This window comes from Arvicanthis niloticus, chromosome 11 (assembly GCF_011762505.2).
Source record: "Arvicanthis niloticus isolate mArvNil1 chromosome 11, mArvNil1.pat.X, whole genome shotgun sequence".
Taxonomy (NCBI): Eukaryota; Metazoa; Chordata; class Mammalia; order Rodentia; family Muridae; genus Arvicanthis; species Arvicanthis niloticus.
This window is the reverse complement of record NC_047668.1, coordinates 18915450-18932241: the sequence shown is the minus strand read 5'-3', so window position 1 is coordinate 18932241 and position 16792 is coordinate 18915450.

Genomic DNA, 16792 nt, shown 5'->3' with positions numbered 1-16792 from the left:
AGGTGGCAGCTTTGGGTACTAGTAGATCTACATTTCAGTGGCACCCCAAAATTTCTCAATGCTTGGAGTTTAATAGCCCTCTGAATTTACTCCAATTCTTCTGTAAATATACTTCTGCAACTTAAAATAAAACAAGGGCATCTCATATTTAATTTAATTACAACCTAAATAATGTTTAAAGGAGACTGTTCTCTTACCATGATTCTTTTATTAAAAATCATTTCTTTTATTAAGAAATAAAACTATCACTTGTTTCAGTAAGAAAATTAAGGGGAGTCAGCATTACTAGAAAACATGGCTCTCAATGTCGTTACATGCACCCCCTTATATACGGCTTTGGAGGAGCTAATTTTCTCATACCTTGTATTTTATTTTATATGACTGAGAACTTCTGAACCAATACAGGCATGTGCAACTGAGAATAACTACATTTAATGATTCTCTGGTGATGAAATTTGATGTAAATAAAAACTGAAAACATTTATTTTTGTGTTAACAGTATGTAGAAACTCCTGTGCCTGTAAAGTTTACAAACCCATTTAATTAAATTAGTAAGCTCCTATAGCCCAATACCTTAATAAATCTTTAGGCCAACAGAAACCATATATTTAAGCGCTTATTCATGTCCAATATATGCCAAACTAAATGTATCATGTATTGCTTATTCTATGCAAACTAAAAGTCAAATAAATATTAGCATTTCTTTTTAAGTACTAGTAATGGAGATGTACTTAAAATCTGCAGATACTGGAGGACATCTTTGCAGATGCATCCTTATATTGTGAGCAAATACAGATTTTCTTTTCATACTGGAATATGGAGAAGTGAAGAATTAAAGTTGAGTTTTCTGGAATAAAGATTTTCTTTTAGCAGTAAGCCAAGATATACCAATTCCACCCATTATTCACACTCTATTAAATAAAAGAAACATACATTTTCACAGGCAGAATAAAGCCCAGGTCAAAAGAATGAATTGTTTCAAATGATGCTAACAGTTTTTTTCCAACAAAGAATTTTTCAAGGAATATGCAACCAGATCTGATATAAGTGGCAAAACAAAACATGTGGGGATTTAGTATCTCCATAGGCTGAATATTTTTGAGGAACAGCATTACTGAGAAAGGTTGTGCAATTCTCTTTTATTCTTGACAGGCTGGTGCTCAGAGGTGTCTATATGCAAACGTCTTGGTTACTGCTAACTTGAAAGACTTTCAGGACACAAGAGGATGCAAAAACATCTAATCTGCATGTTTATTGTCTTTTATGCACATTTCTAAAACACACTTTCCATTAGGCTGTGGTTTCTAGCTCTGTCTTCACACCCGGCAGCTAGCTGTCAGGGATATGGGGCTCCGACCGGTGTAGCAGCGCAGTTAAAAAGGAAAGGATGGCCAGGAAACCCCAATTTATAACCCCATCAAAGGAATTCTCATTGGCAGACAGACTAGGAAATGGTAGCTCTAAAAACAGGTCACGGTAAGACAGTAATTTTCTTTAGGTGAGTTTTGGAAAGATGCTAAGTGAAATACTGTTTAGGCGTTGGGATTAATCGCGCAGCTTACATCGAATGTGCCGGAAATCATGCTCTGTGCAAATGAAAATGAAGGAATTTTATGCATATTCTAATTCTCCCTCTTTGGCTGCTATTTTGGAGGAAAAGGCTTCTTTTGCTGATGGTGGGACTTTTTTGTTCTGCACAGGAAATGTGTAAATGAACACATTTTTCCCCCTGTTTTTCCTTTCCATTTCCCTCCTCCACTCTCCCCCTCCCGTTGTCAATAACCACACGTAGTTAGGATACTCAATTCAGACTCTGATCCCTGACTGCTTTCCCTTTCCAGGATAGGAGGGAACAGATCCATAGGCAGGCCCCTAATTTAGCTCTCCTCTAGGTCATTAGGCCTGGCCTTTGGGAATGAAAGTAAAGTTTCTATAGTACGAGGTAGAGGATTAGTAGTCGCAACTTGGTCTGGAATCTGTCTTCCCTGTAGACCCAACCAGAGCTTATAAACAATGTGGTAGAAGTGCCCTGACTATCCAGACTAGTAAGGGTAGTGAATTTTAACTATACTGTGACCAGCAAGCGACTTTCTACTTCCATTTTTGATAAGCCAGTCGTCTAATGGTGCTTAGTAATAGGGGTTCTTTGCGATCCTCTGGCGGACTTTGTGCGAAGTCCTGAGCCGGGCTAGTGAAGGGTGTGTGGAATCTGAGGGCGGGAGAGAGAGGGTTGCTGAGAGGAAAAGGGTTGCTCCCTCCATCCCCTCCTGCGCTGGGCAGGCTTTTCAGAACTTATTCAGGGTAGGGCGGGGCGAGGGAAGATGCCAACAGACTTGAGTTTCTCCCTTTTCAGTCTCTGGATAAACAAAACCTTGGGAACAATCTTATTCTTCCCAGTTTAGACGGAAAAGCGTGGCGCATCCATCTCGAGCCCGCGCGCCCCTGTGCTCTATCGCGCTTCGGGAAGGAGGGCGCCCGGCTCCACGGCCAGGACCGGCCTCTGCGCTCCCCTCGCGGCCGCTGCGGTGCCTCCCAGGCCGGTCTGTAGGCGCTGGGCGGTGCGCGGACCCGAGGATGCTCGCGGCTGAACCCAGCCATCCTCCAGCCCTGGCTCCCCGAGCTCGGACGCAGCTCGCTAAGGCTCCTAGCGCGGTCTGCAAAGTGCCGGGAGAACCTCCGGCCGCGCGCCCGGGGCTCTGCAGGAGCTCTGCAGGGAGGCACCGCTGGGAAAGGCCGGAGCGAGCGTCGGGAGAAGGCCTCCGGCGGCGCCCAGACCTGGAGCCCTCGGGCCGTCTTCTCGATCGTCCTGCGGCGCCGCCCCTCCTCCCCAGGCCCTCACCGACCCGCAGCCAGCTCCGTCCCCGGCCTGGAAGGTCGCTCCCCTCTCTCGGCTCACAATAGTCACGTGGCTGAAGGATGGTTTGGGCGCCGAGTGGCTCCTTCCTCTTGGCTGGTTGATGTCTTAAACTTTTCCTCTTCAATTGTTTTTATTTTCATTTTTCTTTAAATGCCTTCACTTCCTAAGTGAGCGGGAGGAGCTAAAGGCAAATGAGAAGGAAGGAAATCACTTCTGGCTTTTCAGACCTTTTCACTTGCCCCTTTCTCCAACGCTGGCCCAACATTCACACCAGCAGCTGAGGTTTAGACCTTTTCCGTCTTTGGGGCCTAGACCAGTGTCTGCCCTTAGCCTTCACGGTAAATGGCTGGATAAAGGATGGCTTCCTTAGGCAGGATGCCTTCAGATCAGCTCATTTTGAGGGTGTAGGTTTCTTTTTTTTTTTTTTTTCTCCTACTTAGCTGAAAGGCAGATAAACACATATGTTTTGCATTGGTGTTATTTATGTAGCTATGCCCCCAAGGGGTGGGGGTAAAAGTTGTTGGAAATATTTTTGTTGGTCTTATTCATATATACATGAGGTAAAAGTCTGTGAATTTTAGGATGTTGAAGCTAATCTTAAGGTGTTTCCTTTACAGTTTGCTGTCTTTTAAAAACAATTTTGCTTCTTTAATAAGAGGTGAAGACCTTGCAAAATGAAGTTAATCTCTTGTAGAAACTACAAGATTTCTTACCTTAAAAAAAAAAAAAACCTTTATTACGGTTGAACACTTTTAAAAACTGACTCAGTTTGTTGTGTCTTTTGCATCATTTAATGGCTCTTATTCTCTACAATAACTTTTAACTTTCTGAATACCAGAAACACGTTTTATAGCCAGGCAAGTAATTTTAGGTTTGGAAATTTGTACGTCTAAATTCAGTCAGTCGGTATATATAAAATACATATTCTACTGCGCACCAGTTGTGCCATCCATGGACTATTCCCCAGAGCATTTTATGTCCCACTCTCATTGATTGTAAAATAGTGAAATTATATAACCAATGAGCTCATAAGCATGAAACTAATTTGAAAGGTTATAATTGCTAATCAAATGTAAAGCATATTTATTAGCATCATTATTAAAAGGTGCCAGAGGGATACAGATAAAACCTGTTCCTATCCTCTGGGAACTTACAATCTAGTTGGGCATAAATAATGAAATGTAAATTGATAGAAGTAGCTACTAAGCAATGTTCAGTGTCTGGCATATTGAAGACAGTCAGAAAATGATTGCCTACATTAATTTGTAGTCCTGCCATTCTTTTAACAGAAATATAATACTGTAAGTAAAGGAAGGATTAATTAGGAAATTTTTTCATGGACAAAATGAATTCGTCCTTCATAAGTCACATGTGAAAATTGGGAGCATATAAGCTGTTTGTTTGCGAGGGATAAAATGGTATTAAGTGTGGGATATGGAAAATGACAGATGAATGTGTAAGAAACATTACAAGACCATTATTATTAATACATTTCTATAGAAAAATTAAAAAATTATGTGTATGTGTGGGGTATGTGCATGTGAATGAAGGTACACGAGGAAGCCAGAGGAATCAGATCTCTTTGAAAATGGAGTTGCAGGCAGCTGTGAGCCACCCACAACATGGTGCTGAGAACCAAACAGGGTTCTCTGGAAGACCAGCATTTGCCCTTAACTTCTGGGCCATCTCTTCAGCCCCTCGATGCTTTTAAATGATTCTATCCAAATACTGAATGTGAAGAAAATTTAAGAGCAAAAAAAAAAATATATTCGGGTAAAATTCTGGAAGAAGGTATTGCTAGAAAAGGCTTATCATTACAATAACCACGGAACTCCTTACTCTGGTTTGTATACATAGGAAACTACACTGAGATGATGAACCCAAACATGAACATGCATTCAAATAAATGGAGAGCTGCACCACCCTAGAATCATGTTACTTTCCACTTATTCTTCGTTACTAGCAGCAATGGAGAGGACAGGTATAGATATTTGGGTATAAATCTTGAGATATTACTATCACTAGCCAGGCTTAAGTTGTATTTTGCATTTAGTATTTATACCTACATTCATTCAAAGTGACTTTCAACTATGAATGAGTTTTCTTCCTACTGTACCCGCCCTCTCTAGATGTTTTGGTTTTATCTACAGAAAAAAAAAAATTAACTATAGCAACTACAGGGAGGTGGGGCATCTGATAGGCAAAGTTGCTGGAGGCCACCAAGCACCCTACATGTCATAATTTATTCCCACACAACTTCAAATTCTTGTATCCAACTTATCAGTGGAACCCAGGTTAGACAATATTCAGGCCTGGTAATATTTTGGACAGCTACACCAGAAGTCCTTGGATTTAACTTTTATTTTAGTAACGTTTTCAATAAAAAAAAAAATGTACTATTTTGCACAGTAAGAAAAATCTAATCGAAGAAGGCAACATCTTTGACTTGCCCCGAGGCTTTAGATGGGGAAAACTAGGAGGTTATCTGTTGAGATTTCCTATTTTATTTTTTATAAAAGCAAAGGTAGAAATCTTTTTTAAGGATTTGTCATCTGAATGCTATTTGTTAAATTAATAAAATGTGTCTTTGGAGTTGCTTAGCAACTTATGAAAAGCTTTTTAAAAGTTCATTTGTTTGTTTAAAACAAGGGTAGGCTGCATATTATTAGCTACATTACATAAATCAACAAAGAAATGTACACCAAAAAAAATGGAACATGACGTTTCAACACATGTTCTGCTCTCCGTGTCTGGCAATGGAAACACTCAGTTGTCTGATAGATTTGCATCAAATATCCCACAAACATTATCTATATGCAGAACTTCAGTGTAATACCGAGGAGATAACAAAATCAAAGTGGAAAAATTAAACAGGTTTGTCATAAAACATTTGCTTTTCTTAGATTTCCTTCAAAAAATCTTATCCTCCAAATACTCTTATCAGACACTATTCACACTCTTTGTGAGAATTTCTCCAGAACCCTCAGTGTTTGAATCCTTTAATCATACCTTGCTGCATCTACCTAATCTATATCTTCTTTCCACATTGCCAGGACTAGTTAATAGTTTTCAAAGACAATCTTGGACATTATCATTGCTTGTAATCAAAAAGAAAATATTGCCAATGATATCTTATTTCTAAAATTTAATGGACCGTTTAAATTGTCTACGTACATATTAATAAAACACGAACTTTCAAGCATGGAATTTTCAGGGCTGGTGAGAACTGTCTGAAACTCTTGAGTCACCTTTTCTAAAAGTTATTTTTGTAACTTGCTGTAACAGTGGCTCATCAGTCACTTTGAACGGAAGTGATCCTTGATTAACAGTTGGCTGATACCATGCTCTACAGATGTGTAGCAGCAGTGCAGGTGTGACTTATAAAACAAGACAGGTAACTTCCAACACAAGCTATTTTTTGTACATATTAAAGAATGAAAAAAAAACGTGAGATGAGTGTTCATCTTTGTGCATTAATCCATATAATTGTTACAGATAAAGCAAACCAAATACTCCTCTGAAATAATGATCTATTGTTACAGAATTTCCATAGCTTTAAAGCAAGACAGCAAGTTTGGTGGATACCTAAGTTTCTATTTCTGATTCTCTGGTTTTAGAAGATCACATTCATAATTTTCATTACGAAAGAAACAGAATCTTGTTACAGTAAGTTCTGAGGACTTAGAGATCAAATTCTTTCCATCAGAATTTGACTATATAGAGTTAGACACTTTCTGAGATGAACACTTCTATTAGAGTCAAGCTTAAGATTATTTATTGAAGTCTGTTGTTATTTTACGAGTTCTAGAAAACAATTACTGGTCGATTATTGATTCTTTATACCCATACTATTGAGTGGTGTTTAAAAAAAACAATAATCAAAAGTCATTGTCTAAATGTATATTATTTGGACTGGTATCCTAGTCTGTTCATAGTAGCAGACATATAACTTTTAATTCTTTGACTTTTTCTCATTGATTTAATCTATGAGAGAGTAATTTCCTCTCACTTAAGATATTTCTTAAGCTTTTTTGGAAACATATAATTTTCTTCTTTTATATTTCTTCTGATTCCTCCTATTAATGTGGTTCAATTTGTTTCTAATAATCAGAAACTGAAAAAAAAATCACATGATAACATATGCCACTTGATGGGTTTGGCTCGCCATCACTTTTCCATTTACATTTGAATAGTTGAGTTTTTAGGACCTTTAGTGTATTTACCCGAGAATCATCCTCTTACAATTTGGCCCGGTAGTTTGCTACCTTCAGCTTAAAAATACTATTTCATTCATATAATTAATGTAATTGATAAGAAATGAGAGAAATCATTTAAACATGCAAAAGTAAATAAAGACACAAAACAAAGAGTATAACTCCTTGTGTGTAATTATATGGAAATGTACCCCTAAATCTGATGATTAAATATAAAGAGATTTAGTTATTGATTTCGGAGAGTAAGGTTTGGTATGTTTGTTAAGTATAATGTAATAACATATTACGATGAGAAAATAAATGTTTCAAATACAGTATTAATACTATACCTTTAAAATAATTTTTGCTTGTGTAATCTTGCTTTTATTAATAACCTTTGACTTTTCTGTACTGATCATTCATTTTCTTGTTCTTAGGCTATTATTTTCAGAGCTTTACTCCTCCTTGGTACAAGGAAGGCTGGCATGACCAACCACTTCACATCAGAGGGTACCTGTCCACCAGTGTGCTGACACCGTACCATGAAAGAATTTTCAAGTAGAGAGCAGCCCCTCTGTAGTCACATGTCCTTGGAGAAAATTGCTTCATCATTCTTCAGAAAGAAAAAAAAAAATAGATTCCCTTAGAATCTTCTAGTCTCAGGATGACCAGATAGAACTTTATGTTTAATTAGATTTCTTCCATGCTTAAATTTTTGCTCATCTTCTTATCTTCTAGTTCCACAAATAAAAATAAAAAGTTAATAAATGAATAAAATTGTTTTGGTCTCAGTGAATCAATTGAGGCTTGGCTGAATCAGCCCAAGTTTGGGGAGCTGCATGGGACTACAATTTACCTTATTATTGCATTTATTACTTCCTCATGATATAGGTTTTATGTGTGGGTCAAAACTTCTCTCCACATTTGTCTAATTGGAAAAGAGAATAAAAGTGTTGTATCACTGGGTTTTGATCTTGTAGCACACACACCTGAAGAAGTAATTCTTTCACTCATGGGCAGCGCCATGTTTTCCTTAGGCTGTATGCAAGTGTATGTATTTTCTGGGCCACTCTTTTTTCTAAATTTTTGGCCTGGTGTAAAGCTTAGTGCAGTTATGAAATAACTCCTTTAATAGGAGGGATTTGTCCAGTTTTATTCTAACACTCAAGACGTATGTGATAAAAGGAATGACTAGGGCTGGGGGTGTAATGCAGTGCTACGTAGTGTCTAAGAAGTAAGGCCCTAGGTTCAATCCTCAGTCCTCACAATTAATTCAAGTGTGTACTGTTTCTATCCTAAGAGAGAGGAAACAGCTGCTATGATTTATCATAAATATAGGAGATACTTTAGTGTGCTTTATGTTATCTTGAAATAATTAAAAAAATTTTGAGACTCAACTTATATATATTTCTGACTCTCCTAGGACACTCCAAATAGTCACAGAGATTTTCTGCTGCCTCCCCAGAGCTGATAGTAAAGGCATGTAGCACCACACCTGGTGATTTTTTTTTCAATTCTTGTGGGTTTACTCAGAGAGGTATCATCAATACGTCTAAATTAAAAAAGCACAAGATGAGATTACTTCTTGGTTGCTGAACTTCAACATCAACACAAGATAGATCTCACAAACATGTGCAGCTATCTCTGGAGAAAAGATGAATTCTTCAGCTACAAGACTTGATTTAAGTTAACTGGAGGCATTTGCAGACCCACAGAGGAAATAGTAGCCACGGAAGTAGAGAAATGAAAATCAGAAGGCGCGTAGCAAAAACTTTTTTGAGCATGGCTTAGAGATGAGGGATTGAAAGTTCATTCTGTTAGACTCCAGTTTCAATGACAAACCTAGTCCAATTATAAATCAATATTAGGCTATCTAAATTCAGTGCTAGTAACTGTTCAAATTGTAAATGACAAATGTATTTAGAACCGACATTTTCCAAGCAACATTCTTGATTACGTGACTTTTAAAGTAGTCTCACCTAGAAACTAACTACAGAAACCAACACAGTGGCAGTAACCATTAAGTACGTAGTAGTCCACACTTTTCGTGAAGTTTGTTAATTGAAGTTTTTTTTTTTTGTCATAATGAGCAGTTTCATTTCTAAGTCTAATCGTTCTTGACTGTATTAAAATAATTTTTTACTACATATCTGTATTTTATGGGGAGGAATAACATTTTGGTATGCTAATAAAAGTTATCTACGCATAAAGTCTCAAAATGCAAACTGATTCAAAATTGTGCTTGTCATGTCCAACCTCTTCTGTCCACCTGTGATATAAAACACAACCACATGCTTCTATGCGTGAAGGCAATTTCTTGAAGTAAATTACCAGGGCTCAAATAATAACAATTTGATGGGGCCAAATATTTCCTGTAATGATGGGCATAAAGGGAAGGCCACTTAAATGCTGAATTTGCTGTTTAGTAGCTTATTAACGGTGGGATCACCATAACAAGAATGCACATCAGCTTCATCTCTCAATGATGGTGGTATATTAGAATTCTCATATAGGAAATTAAATTGTAAAAATTACACAAACTACCTAGCAGTATGCAGTAGTATACTAGTATGCACTAGTCTATAGTAAGATATACAAATTCAACCAACTATGAAATATCATTTACCTCATTTAAACAGTTTTCTATTAAAAGTCATACTAAAACAATTGCTAGTAAGGAGTCAGAGGAAAATCTTTTTCACACCCTTGCTCATAATGAAACTCTGGCAAGGGCATTCTTGGAGGGAAAACAGACATAGAACTGTCATATTATCGCCAAATCTAATTATTGGTAGACATTTAAAGAAGCTCAGGTGAGTGATATTTTAGTTATATACAAGGAAAATTCTGTTATTTGCAGCATCATGGCTAGAACTGGAAGACCTTAAGTCAAATGTCGGGCATAAAAAGCAAACACTACATTTTCTTACTTATATGTGGAAATTAAAAAGTTGATCTCATGAAAGTAGAATTGGTTATCAGGGCTGGGCGAAGTGTGGGAAAGAAATGGGATGAGGATGAGATCATGGAGCCTGGTAGACAGGGGAACAATTTTCACATTAGTGAAAGACCCACTAGAAAAGGTTTCTTAACCCAAAGAAATGACAAACTTAAGAATGGAGGATATGCCAGTTGCTGTGATCTGATTATCAACCAGTGTATACATGCATAGAAATGTCACAGCCCGCACCATAAACTGCACAGCTGTACCTCCAAAAGCTCAAAAAAAAAAAGAATGGAAATAGTACCTTAAATACTTAAGTAAAGATAAGATCACAGTAAAATGGTAAAAATTTAGAATATAATTTTATAAGCAAGACATTGACAGGTAGCAACCGAATATTTTAGATCATATGGTTTTTAGAAATTCTTACCTGATCTTTAAATTCCATTTAATTACCCCCTTTGCCTTACTCTGAATTTCTAAAAGCAATTTTTATCTCGCAAATCTTTGTTATTCATAATACTGGCTGAATAAATTAATGAATAAGTGTTTTTATATATTTCTCCACAACCTTACATGCTTAATCCTATCAGGACAAATGGAGCGTGGGAGTAGGTCTTTATTCAGCCTTATTCATTCCCTTAGGGACTTAGGAGTGAGTCTGTCATCTTTAGGACCATGCAAAATTTGCATAATCAACCTTGGATAACATGTAGAAAGTATGCTCAGGATTCTTTGAATCCATTCTTTAATTCCATATGCCTAGAGTCACTCACTTTGTCAAATTGCCCTGTAGGTAAAGCATCAGTATGGTATTCGTTTATGTATTTAGAAGGGAAAATACATTTCTAAGATTTTCTAAGTAAATGGCAGTATCTCTGTTTTGACAATCAACCAAGGGTGGCCACTGACTAACTACATTTAAATATTGTTCTTTGTTTTTCATCAGTTAAAATCTGTACCAAATATTAATCTCCACTTAATATTACGGAGGTAGGTGGCTGCTGTGAGAAAGCATTTGCCTTCAGGGATTGAGTCTAGAAAGGCTTCCTATCCCTTTGTTAAGTTTTGTTTCAAACAAATCCTCTTGGAAACTTTTTGTGAAGCCTACAACCTTCTTTATTACAACTTAAAGCTCATATATGTGAAAGAGATTACATCCTCAAATGAGCATTTTCCTGGCTGTTATCGTCTTCTGTCATTATCCCAATGTTCTTTTATTCCACTTGTTATTGAGAATGCACTTTCAGATTTAGCATGGAGATTAACTGTAAAACAAGTAAATAGCAAATTTTCTTGTTGGGATGAAACTATAAAAGTCAATGCTTTTAAGAGACTCTTTTGTGTGTGTGTGTTTTAACTGCTACTTCCAAGTGACTAAAAAACTGAAAAAGAAGTAGATTGACAATGGTTAATTTCAGATTTTTTTCCCATGAAAAATTGTTGTGACGATTAACTTTACGCAGAGTATAAGCCTTGCTATGATATTTCAAAATATGACTTTTTAGCAGATTCCACTTTGCTGATGAGAGTATTCTAATATTAAAATCCACTAGCCAGTTTGAACTATTAACTATTTGAAGTTTCTCTCCAAATTAAAGACTTCTTTTAAAGTTCTCATGACAGACTTTGTTCATCATGGTTAAGGAAACAGAGTCAAACATCTTGCGTATTGTATACTTAACAGAACAAATTACATGTGATACCCATGCCATTTACTTAAGTGATACCAGTGTTCCACTGACCGCACTTACTCGGTTTCTTTCCATTAAGAGTAGTCTCAATTATGTTGATCTAATTTTGTGAGAATTAACCATTATACTTTCTTCTAATATGAATATGTAAAAATAGTATTATATTTTAACTTTTGTATCATTTTATTAATTATCCCTTATAGTTTATCTTATTATTTTTTTAAATTGATGTTTCCTTATTGACTTCTCCATTGTGTGGCCAAGACCAAGGGCAAAGGGAGGGCAGTCAGTTGGTGCAGGGAGGGTCATTTTACATTTATACACAAATATAAACAGACAAGCAGACTCACTATTTTGCCTGGAACTTTGCAATATGGGATTGGGGGATAGATGTTCATGCCTGGGACAGAGGATTTGTCTGCTTTAATCGGGAAGTTTAAGCAGTTTGGGAAAGGTGAAATTATCAGGGATGGAGGAAGAGCTGTCCATGGGGTGGTAGTGGTGTTGGTAGTTGTATTTGGTAATTGAGGTGATGAGATTGCCCTCCCCGTACAGAGTTCCCCTAGGTCCCTCCTGTTTGTCAAGAACGTGACAACACCCAAGAGCGGGTCTGGTAAGTGCTAGGTGCTCCAGAAAGGGACTAGAGAAAGCTAAAAAAGTCCTGCCACTCAGAGCTGCCAGGGCTGCCAGCGAGTTTTTCTGCCAGGATGGAGTGGTCCTGGGCCTCCTCATAGAGAGTTGCTGGCAATTTATGTTTAATGCCTGTCAACTTCTTTTTGATGGAAGATTTGGCACTCAGATCATTTTGTTCTTAAGGGTTTCATTCTCAGGAGTCCAAATGCTGGGTCTTCTTATACTAGGTCTCAACAGGTTACATCATAGCAATAGTTCTTGTCTGGTGGCATATTGACAATGATGGATAGCAGTCATCACTTTGTTCAGCATCACCTGTTAGAATCTGGTTGCTGTCCTTCAGGATGGTGTTTTTGTCTTCACTCAGGCAGCCGGGCACTGCTTTTTTTCACTCTTCACTTTCTCTGGAGTTGGCAACTTGCTCACTTTCCTGCTATTGAGCATCTTGATGACACCATCAGAAACAGCCATACCAGAAGCCATTGTCAGAGGTGAAAGGGAGACTAGGATAGCCATATAAGAAATGACTCAATCTATATTTAACCTATGTTTAATCAAATGAAATATTTATGATACTCATTATAATGCATTCCTAAATGTCTATTTAGTTATCAGATAAAGTTAATGGCTGACACTTTTTTTAAAAAAATGAGAAATGCATTCTTTTTAATTTTTTATTGGTTATTTTGTTTATTTACATTTCAAATGTCATTCCTCTTCCTGGTTTCCTCTCCAAAAATACCCCATCCTATCACCTTTCCCCACTGCCTCCACGTGGGTGCTCCCCCTACCCACCTGCCCACTCCTGCCCCACTGCCCTAGCAAACTAGGGCATCAAGCCTTCGCAGGACAAAGGGCTTCCCCTCCCTTTGATGCCAGACAAGGCCATCCTATGCTACATATACAGCTGGAGCCATAGGTCCCTCCATGAATATTCTTTGGTTGGTGGTTTAGTTCCTGGGAGCTTTGAGGGGGCATCTGATTGGTTGATATTGTTGTTCTTTATATGGGGTTGCAAACCCCTTCAGCTCTTCCAGTCCTTCCCCTAACTCCTCCACTGGGGTCCCCAGCTCAGTCCAGTGGTTGACTGCAAGCAGATCTATCTGTTTAGGTAGAGCACTGGCAGAGCCCTTCAGGAGACATCCATATCAGGCTCCTGAAGCTGACATTTTTTAAGGCATGGGTTCATGTAGCATAGGCTAGCCTTGAGCTCCCTATGTAGTCTAGGGTGGATTTGAACTCCTAGTCCCCCACTTTGCATCTTAAGAGTTGTTATTACAGGTATATGCTGCCATTCTTTGTGTAACATTGGAATTCTTAGATTATTATAAATTATATACATAATTGGTTTTGTACTAATTTGTAATTTGTATATGGACTGTGTATCATCTTCCAGGCACGTTTTGTGTATTTTAGAATTTGTCACACAATTGTTTGCAAATTAAAGGAGGTTAGAGTTAAAATAGAATCATAATTTCAGTTTTTGTATTAGCCTAATGCCTATCTCTAGTAAAGAGATGTCAAATAATAAATCATTTAAAATGCATCAGCTCTATACTTGTTGACATATATGAACAGCTGTGTTGGAGTAAAAGGAAAAATTAAAAGGTAGAAATCAGGACCAGTAGAGTGGACCGTACAGCATTAGAATTCAAAGGGCTGTGGCAAGAGGACTGTAGCTTTGAGACTAGTTTAGGTTACATAATAAGAACCTCTTTATCAACACAAAACAAACAAGCAAACAGACAAAGTAGAGACAAGGGTGATGGTGTGCTGAGGAGGCAGAAGCAGTTGGATCTTTGTGAGTTTGAGATCAACTTCATCTGCAAAGCAAGTTGTAGAAAGAAGAGACAAGGCTACTGGGACCCTATGTTAAAGACAAAGTAATAAATTGAAAATAAATATTTTTACTAGTTTATTATGTCAAACTATACTGAGTAGGAACTCATATAAGAAGTGCAATGAACCATTTTTAACATTATAAATATCTCCATTTTACATTATCAATGAATATGTACATCTTTTTAGTTTTTATATTATATAAATAATTTTTTTGGTATTTAAAATAATAATCTATGAAAAACAAAATCATTTAGTGAGAAAAGAGGTTGGAATCTTTTAACCTTTGCACTCCCCCAACATTTTTGCATTTTCTTGCACACTAGTGACTGTGAACCTGCTAATGTTAAAGTTTGCAATCTATGTGACTGAGCACATCACTGAACAGCCACATAAGAAGTTTTTACATTAAGCACCATGTATTCTGTCTGCAATTTTCTGTAAAGTACTGTGTGTTGACAAGATTTAAGTGCTAAAGACAAATGGTTTTATTCCAATTCTTTTACATCCTAATTGTCATTACAAAACCCACATTTTCATTCTTATACTTCTTTATATTTTAGGACATAGATATTTTGGCCTCAGGTTTTATGCACATCAGAAAATAAGTTGTTAAAGAGAAACCATTTAGTCTTTGCAGTTTAGTGCAACATAAATACTAATTAAAATTTATTGAGAAATCATTTAAAATTTTATGTAAACCAATTTGAAGCCATTTCTTCCAAAAACAGTTGTTAAATTTCTGCATATTTTCTGCACAGTGGATTTTAAATTTAACATCTGACATGTTTTCTCAACTACTGGCTCATAATGAAAACATGTAGGTACTCCGGGGAATGTGTTAAAAGCAAAAACTCTATGATCCTTGAAAGGTAAATGACAGTACTGAGATTGTCACATCTGGATGAGAAATGTTTCATCTGTTTATCTAACTAAACAAACACAAATAGAGATAATTAGGATAACAATCCATGTTTTTACAAACAACTTATGGCTTTGATTAGGTCACATTCTAACTTTTGATTCTTTTGTAGCTACAAATTAGTACAAATGTGTTGACCTTCTGCGTAATGCTTTTAAACGATCACAGCAAATCTATTATTTTGTGTTTTGAAGTTTAAAGATAACACAAATTCTTGCCTTTCAAATGATCAAATAAAATCGTTAAATACACATATACTAGACATACAAACATGTAACCATGTCTGTTATAGCATTCTTAATTATTCAACGGAATTTATATCACACTAGTTTGTTCTCCTTAGAATAGATCAACCCTATTTTAGAATTATTAACTTTTAGCTTTGAAAAATTCAGTTACATATATGAAAATAAAACGAGTCTTCTATTTGGATCACAATTATGTTTAAGATAAGCCTTTGGTATCATAGTAAGGTGCTAATTGATTGTGTTTGTGTGGGGGACATATAATATATAAGTTATCATTCATGTATATGAATATGCTTCTGTGAATGCTACAGCACCCATGTAAAGGTCACAGGACATCCTTGGGTATGGGTCTTGACCTTCCACCTTTGAAACAGGATTGTTTTCTTGTTCACTGCTACTTACACAGTATAGAGAAGGAGCTTCTGGGGAGTTTCCTCTGATCTCCCCAGACCCAGAAATTCTGAGATTAGAAATGCTGGTGTTATGCATGTACCCTGTCTGGCATTTGTGTGGGTTTTGGCCATTAGAACTCAGGTGGGGCTTACATGGCAAGCACTTATACCCACCTAGCCATCACTCCAGTCACTGCTTACTGATTTTTAAATTGAGCTTCACTTGTAGATTAATTGTTTGAGAAAAAAAGTTTTAATGAAAGCCAGTATTTTAAAAATAGTATTATATTATTTTTAAATTCAAATGTTGAAAGAAAATTAATGATAATACCCTGAAAGCAACAAGGTAAGTATTTTGTTCACCTTGTAATTCTTTGTCTTAATTTTAAATTAGCATAATCATATTTTTGGCGAATTAAAAGGTTTTTTGATACATGTTAGTTTGCAGTTGCTGTTGACAGTCATATTCTTTTGTATTTAGAGTGAAGTAGTTGTTTAATTAAACATGCCATTTGTTTAAAATATAATACTTCAGAAGTACTGGTTCAAACGATAGGAAGACTTACACATAAAATGTCACAATATGACAACTCAAATTCCTTCCACCATAAAGAGGTAAGCAGAGGATAAATCTGACGTGAAAATAAGAAAAGCTTGGACTTTATAGGTCATATAATTAAGAAAACTTTTAGCTTCAGTAAATGTCAAACTCAACAGAATACATATGAAAAGTCCATCATTTATTAATGTTGATTTACTAAATCAAAAATTCTCATTCAGATGATATTATTATTTGATTGACTAAAATAAAATTAAGAGAACTATGGACTTTTCAAGTAGTTTTTTTTTTTCTGTATTAAGTGACTTTTATTGTAATCTCTTCTTTGCACAGTGCTTTGCTGTAGCAATTTCCATCACTTTTATGTCATTAAAAGTTAATATTCCAACTTGTTAAAATTGTAAAGTAAATGATAACAATAAAAACTATACATGTAAATATAAAATAGCCATGTGGTTAACTTGCCTGGAAATCTTCATAGTCTAAATTTGATATAACTAAAGAACGGGTT